Source organism: Siphateles boraxobius, unplaced genomic scaffold, assembly GCF_051911475.1.
Source record: "Siphateles boraxobius isolate OS27281-9 unplaced genomic scaffold, OSU_SipBor_1 12, whole genome shotgun sequence".
Taxonomy (NCBI): Eukaryota; Metazoa; Chordata; class Actinopteri; order Cypriniformes; family Leuciscidae; genus Siphateles; species Siphateles boraxobius.
In genome coordinates this window covers 3665690-3673282 of record NW_027508722.1, presented here as the reverse complement: position 1 = coordinate 3673282, position 7593 = coordinate 3665690, and the positions used below count along the sequence as shown (strand labels likewise).

General features: G+C 45.6%; 1 long non-coding RNA gene across 1 annotated transcript; it reads right to left on the bottom strand.

Annotated features, from left to right (window-relative positions):
• Positions 1–233: 233 nt before the first annotated feature.
• Positions 234–7155, bottom strand: LOC143715186 (uncharacterized). The gene is made up of 4 exons (XR_013195679.1): positions 2214–7155; positions 2041–2102; positions 643–1955; positions 234–528 (listed from the first exon to the last, which is right to left on the bottom strand). It is a non-coding gene; the product is annotated as an uncharacterized LOC143715186 (long non-coding RNA).
• Between the last annotated feature and the right edge of the window lie 438 nt (positions 7156–7593).

Here is a 7593-nt window from a genome sequence, read left to right as displayed (position 1 = left end):
GGTCAATGCAAGGGAATATTAGCATTTCACACCTTTGGGACACAAGACAGTGGCCTCCTTCAATTGGTCAGAGGTCTTACATAGGATTGGCTGCTCAATGCTTTGTCCCTCCTCTAAACCCCCACACTATTGGTCCAGTTTATGGCCTCATTTGGGTTTATTATTACTCATTATTAATATTTATTATCATTGGTGTTCATGGTTATAATGTCAAGAAAATCAGATAGACAAAGTTGAGTTTGTTATTTTTATTATTTGTAAATGACACTGGGCACATGACATATATATACACACAGTCAAAATTCTATAAATAAAAATTACTTTAGCACAGAATACACTTTACTATTAGTCATACAATATATAGCACAGCGCAGACAAAACTGTACTACGGGTTGGAGGTCGAACAAGCCACACCGACTTTCCATCCAAGATGGCATCCTCCTCTTCAGACATGTGGTCAACTGTTGCAGTCTTCCAGATAGCTGCCTCTTCCTCTGTCTGGAGAACGCCAGTCCTGCTGCTCAGCAGCTGCAAAATAGGAGGGAAAAAAGTAATTAAACCACTGAAAATATCAAATGGGTTGGGATGGTAGCCTCTCCCAGGCTGAGTCTTTTACTGAGATTTATATTTATTTATACTTACTCTTCTTTTTCTTTGTCTCATGCGTGCAATGATCCTGCTGTCCTCCATCTTGTCTTTGTTCTCATCTTGGGCCATCCTGTTACCCCTTCTAACAGTTTCAAAATACGTCTTGCAGGATGCTAGAGAGAGGGAGATAGTGAGGGGGGAGAATGTGTTTATTTACTAACTAATCTATACAGTTAACCCTCTAGGCGCCACGGTCGAGTTTACTCGACAAGATGCGGCACTGAATAAAACGGCCGATTTTGTCAAATTGGGTGTCAAATTTCGTTCGACCTCCCCTCCACTGGATGGCAGACATGTCATACTTCATCCCCGAATCAAAAAAACGTCATGTTTCTATACAAAATGTTCGAGTTAGAGCGCATTGAATCAGTGCGATCAAAAGCGGAGCTAGTTTGCGAGTGAGCCATTTTATCAGATCCTCTCCGCAATCGCGGCGACAGTATTGTGGTGGAGACTTAGTCTAATACCACTGGGTATGTTAGACAAGGTCGAAGTATTCATAGGACAGTTAGGAGACAACGTGGAGGCAGGGTGAGGAGTCGCAATGACAATGACAGTAGTCCGAGCTGTGCACACTCGGCGCGCGCGCGAGGCAGATCTAGCCGCGCTGCTCGTATCATCTCACTCATGATCTGTGCCTTGCCGTGGCGAGTGAGCGTTTGACCTAAACAGGTCTTGTCTACTTGTGTTTGTATGTCATATGAATAATATATATGTGCCCCATACATGGAATCAGAGTGCCTACTGTATTTAGTAGATGGAAAATCTCTACAGCAAAAGGCCAACCACTACATGCATTCGGTTTGTTTCTACCATTTATTAGTAATGATTTACACAGTTTGTTTACTACTTACCATATACCTGAGCATTCAGTATTGTGCAATATAGCATACAGAAGGTGATGGACATTTTTGGGGGAAAGAAGTGCTGCATTTTATCATTTAAACATGTGACTTTTCATGAAAATTCTTTAATCCAAGATTGCCACCACCATATGACGTCATAATATGCCAATTAGATGGGAAAATGTAATCCCTACATAAAATTTGGGTCATCCTTAATATTTCTCTAATTTACAGAAAGTCTCTATCTTTTATCACTTTTAAGATATAGCCTTTTGAAATTAAGATGTCAAAATCGAACGTTTTAGGAAAAAACCTCTGGCGCCTAAAGGGTTAAATAGTTGTAGCCTTGGGACATCTTCTTGTGACTTAACTTTAACAACAGCAGGATCTACGTCCGGTACAGCCATGGAGACGCCATTAAAAAGATAGGTTGTGACCTCGAGGTTGTGGGTGGAGGATAGACTGTCGAGCAGTAATTAAAGAAGGTTGATTAAAAATATAATTTAGAAGAAAGGACTGTTATGAAACAATAGTTTTAAAGATATACCTTGTCTGTTGGTCATATTTGTGTATGTTGTTTTCCCCATTGTGCAATCTCCGTACAGCTTCCTGTAAAAACCCAACATAGTATGAGGGCTCAATTCAAATACATTAATAAATAAAGCACACAAAGTTAAGCAGACACCGCCAAATGTTTGTGACAGTCAGAAAATAACTTACCGCAACAGAATTATTCCCAGCTCTCTTTAATTTCTTTGAAGCAGACTCCTCTTTTGCCTCTTTGAGCTCATTGATGTCAGCCTCCATCTTATCCAACCTCTTGTCCATCGTCTCCAGCTTTTCAAATATGTGACCAGTCACGGAAACTAGGGACACAATTCGGTTCTGGGGCATTTTGAGTTATTCATAGATTCTGAGAGTGTAATATCCAAGCTTTCCAACGATGTGTAACATGTGGAAATCTGATAATATTTGGAGAAGTTGTGGCCATTTTAAAGTAGGCACTTAAAAAAGCTCAAAGAGGAGAAAACGAGCTCTAAAGATTGTGCAGTTCTCACCTGTCTCTGCTGCTGGGGGTGACAATAGGGCTCATTTACATCTCATTTAGATAAGCCATACCCCCTGTAAAGCTCCTCCATGTGCTTTACAGCTTTTTTTACACTTCGAATGAGTGCACTTCTGCCGCACTAGGCGAAAAACAATTGTGCTGCCCCTCTATTTGCAACGTACCAGCAACAACACACAAAGACCAATAATGCCATATAGCCTGCATATAACGCGAAACCAGCAACAACACATAAAGACTAATATGTCATATACATATAACGCAAAACCAGCAACAACACACAAAGACCAATATGCCATATAGCCTGCATATAACGCAAAACCAGCAACAACACACAAAGGCCAATATGCCATATACATACAGTATAACGCAAAACCAGCAACAACACACAAAGACCAATATGCCATATACATATAACACAAAACCAGCAACAACAAACAAAGACCAATAAGCCATAGGCCTACATATAACGCAAATAGTGCGCAACGCTCGTGTGCCCAAAATGTCAACAATATTAAAGTTTATGTAGGAGGCAAATGCCTGCTGGCATTTTTCTTTAAGCAGTCATTTCTGTAATTTTCCAAATAATCACATTTCACCTCCTCAAATTACTGTTGCAAATCTCTTTACACCACTTTCTTATGTGCGTATACACACACAAATGAAATGTCCGCAAGCACATTATATCATCAGCAGGTTCAGCATCTTAAATAACGACTAAAGAGCAAATGAAGCTTAACTTACATTTCAGAAACACGCACGGCAGGCCTTCATCGCAGCAAAGGTCTTAACTGCATCCTCTATTTCGATTCTCCGTCACATATGAAACAGCCAGCCACCGCTGTCAGCGAGCCGAGCCGCCGAATTGAAGCACTGAGGGCGCGCGCGCTGCGCCCATACCTCCGGTTCAGTTTCCCGAGCCCACGAAGTGCGGCGAAAACATTTTCGGTGTAACTGCCAGACGGTTCAGCTCGTCTGCGACAATCTTTGCGGCATCCATCTTCATTGAATTTTGATATCAGAGAGAGCCGGCCAGAGCACAGCATAATAAGTAGCCATGTGGTTGACTTGGAGGGCGGGGGCAAAAGCGCCGGGTTATTCAGTATGGAAATACACACAGACAATGACACGCCACGCCCCTACTGCATGCTAGAATCTCCGAAAACAAGCCGATTTCAACCTCAAAATGTAAGCTTTTAAATATACCAATACTGCTATCTCAAACATGGAGAGGCTTCTTCGTGATTTCAATTAACAGATTCTCCAAAAAATTGAAAATCACCAATTTTGAAAAAAAACTCTTCTTTCTCATTTTGCTCGAAAGTTGTGCTGCCGACTTGTGTCCCTGGTTTCTGTGACGGGTCACATATCCTCTTCAAACTTGCATTTACCATATACACCAGTCTGTTTTCGTTCAGACTCGTAGTTTGAATAGCCACATACACCCAGGACACCCAGATACAAACAGCCTAATCACCTTTCCTGAATACTAATGAGGGGGGCAGGGGAATAGGGGCAATCTTGAGCTGCCAGTCCCAAAACAAATTAGCATTTACAAAGCCAAGCCATCAACTAACAGCATGTGGTCAGACAAGTTCCTGTTTTCGGGCCTTTGCGGGCATTTACAGGTACGCATAACAAAGTTCCAAAGATCCCTGCCAAACAGCACATTTAGCGGGCGTATTCATTGTCTGAATTCTCCCGTATACACCCCTTTTGATGCAGTGGTTGTTTTAACAGATGCCTTCACCACGGGCTGGGGTGCCATGTGCAAGCGACATGCTGCCAGCTCCTTTAGCATTTTAATTGCCTCGAGTTGCTGGCAGTACAGTTCGCTCTGCACCACTTCCAGGCATTGCTCAAGAGTCAACATGTACTAGTCTGGACAGACAACACGCCCACAGTAGCGTACATCAACTGTCAAGGTGGTCTACGCTCCTGCCCACGCTCCCGCCCATGTCGCAACTCGCCCTCCATCTCCTTATATGGAGTCAGAAGCATCCGAGGTCGCTTCCAGCCATTTATATTCCGGGAGACCTGAATCGTGCAGCCGACGAGCTCTCACGATTTCAGCCTCTTCCTGGAGAATGGAGACTCCATCTCCAGTCGGTTCAGCTGATTTGGGAACAGTTAGGTGACGTACAGGTATATCTGTTTGCCTCCCACGACTCTTCCCATTGCAGCCTGTTTTATTCCCTGTCCGAGGGCACGCTCGGCACGGATGCACTGGCGCACAGCTGGCTCCGGGCCTCCGCAAGTATGCGTTTCCCCCAGTGAGACTTCTTGCACAGACTCTGTGCAAGATCAGGGAGGACGAGGAGCAGGTCACTTTGGTTACACCTCATTTGGCCACCTGGACCTGGTTCTCCGAACTAGTAGTCCTCGCGACAGCACCTCCATGGCCAATTCCTCTGAGGAAGGACCTCCTTTCTCAGAGACGGGACATTCTCTGGCACCCTCGTCCCGATCTTTGGACCCTCCACACGAGGTAGGTTTGAGTACCCTACCACCTCCGGTGGTGGCTACCATCACTTCTGCTAGAGCACTGTCCACTCGACATGCCTATGCGTTGAAGTGGAACCGCTTCGTCACCTGGTGCTTTTCTCGCCGAGAAAACCTCAGAAAATGCCCAATCAGTGTTGTGTTTTCCTCCCTGCAAGAAGGGTTGGAGCGAAGGCTGTCTCCCTCCACCCTCAAAGTGTATGTTGCCGCTGTCACCACACATCATGACGCAGTTGAAGTTAAAATGTCCTTGGGGAAACATGACCGGGTCATCAGGTTCCTGAGGGTAGCCAAGAGATTAAATCCTCCTCGCTCTCCCCTCGTACCCTCTTGGGACCTCGCAGTGGTCTTATCTGCCCTGCACAGAGCTCCCTTTGAGCCTTTGCAATCAGCCGAGCTTAAGATCTTGTCTATGAAGACAGCGTTCCTGGTTGCATTGGCCTCCATCAAGAGGGTAGGGGACCTGCAGGCATTTTCGGTTGACGAAGCGTGCCTGGAATTCGGGCCGGCTAACTCTCACGTGATCCTATGACTCCGGCCTGGATACGTGCCCAAGGTTCCCACCACTCCCTTTAAAGACCAGGTGGTGAACCTGCAAGCGCTGCCCCTGTAGGAGGCAGACTCAGCCTTGGCATTGCTCTGTCCAGTATGTGCCCTCCGTCCTTACATAGACAGAACGCAGTGTTTCAGGAAGTCAGACCAGATCTTTGTCTGTTATGGTGGGAAGCTGAAGGGAAAGGCTCTCTCCAAGCAAATGCTGTCTCACTGGATAGTGGACGCCATTGCTTTGGCATACCAGCAGCAAGGTCGACCATGCCCACTTGGTGTGAAGGCCCACTCCACTCGGAGTGTGGCTTCATCTTGGGCTCTAGCGCATGGCGCCTCGCTCACAGACATCTATAGAGCTGCAGGCTGGGCAGCACCCAACACATTCGTGAGATTCTACAATCTCAGAGTGGGGCCAGTGTCCTCTCATGTACTTGCCCCCAATGGCCGGTAACAGGACACGCTCGTTGTCATCGCTTGCTCGCCATTCCACTCCTTGGACTGGATACATGCAATATTCAGCTCAGGTGAGTTTTCCGAGAAGCCCTGAGTTCCTCCAGCACTGCTGACGTCAACGCCAAAGTCCATGCCAGCTTTCACATTGGCTAGGTGCCTCCATGTGGCACGGTTCCCCCCCTGTGTGATCCCCACGTGTGTATTTCCGCTGTTAGCCTCTCTGAGCATGTGTCTTTCCCTTGGCAAGCCACCTTGCCACCCCTGGAGTTGAAGGATTCCACCCTACGGGCTGGAAACCCCAGTGTTTCTCCATATGTTACCCCCTCATGGGCCATATGTGTATTCCTAAGCCCTCCCTTCAGATATCCATTGTGTTGGATATCTCCTCTGACATATTCTTCCCAGTGTACCTTGGTATTCCTGTGTTAAGTAGGAGTCCTTCGTCCGTGCTAGTCTCACGACAGGGAGCTCAGACTTACGTAGGGCACTAGAAGACAGCCGAGGTGGCATGATTAGACTGGGAACCCCATTCGTCGTCACAACGTAACTCGTAGTGACTACGAAAGCGAACGTCTCGGTTACGTATGTAACCCTCGTTCCCTGAGTAAGGAACTTCAGCTGTACCTCTGGAACAGCCTGAGTTCAGTCTCGGCTCCACAGCAGGTAACATAATGGTATGTTGCTAGCGTACTTCCTTATATACCCACGAGGTGGGTATATACGCTATGCAAATTCCGCAAACCCATACATACAGTCAGCAACGCGTCATAGTTGGGGGGCGTGGTCGGCGTGGGGGAAAACACCACGAACATCATGTGCATTTGAATGACAAAATGTCTTATTGCGAAGCATTGACGCCTGCCGACTGGCAGCGATATATTGCTAAATGAACTGCAATAGGGTACGATTGCCCATATTTAATTAAAAACTAGGTCAATGACCCAACCAAATGGCCGGAGGTGTCGTTTCCAGACATATTTTGCTATCTGGTTGAATCTCCAGGTAAGACATCGCGGTAGCTACCGGTAACATTAGCCACTAACTCAATCATATGTTGCATACTATAACTCCATAAAACCTTGTCACTTACCAATTGTACGTATGCTTCACTCCAAACTATTAATCCTTTTGTAAAACGGTGATCAGTAGTACGAGGTTGCCGAGGGACTGTGCTGACAGTTATCCCTAACTCACAGACTGCAGTCTGTATTGAGTGTAGACAGCGATTGGCCTATCAAGCGAGCCTTCAGCTGATAACGCTAATGTGAATGATAAATCCCTTATGAAAAACAACTATAGGAATCTTGTAGTATTTTAGGAAAAAATATTATAGTAATCTTATAGGAATACTATAGTATTTTGGGACATAGGCTACTATAGAAGTACTATAGAGGTACGACAGAACATCACAGAAGTATTACACTACTGTTTATAGCTTGTAGCCATTTTGTCCTCCTTTCCGGGTCTGTGTGTTTATTAGAAAGGATGTAGAACTTCAAATCATAATTTGTTTGTTTATTGGCGGTACAG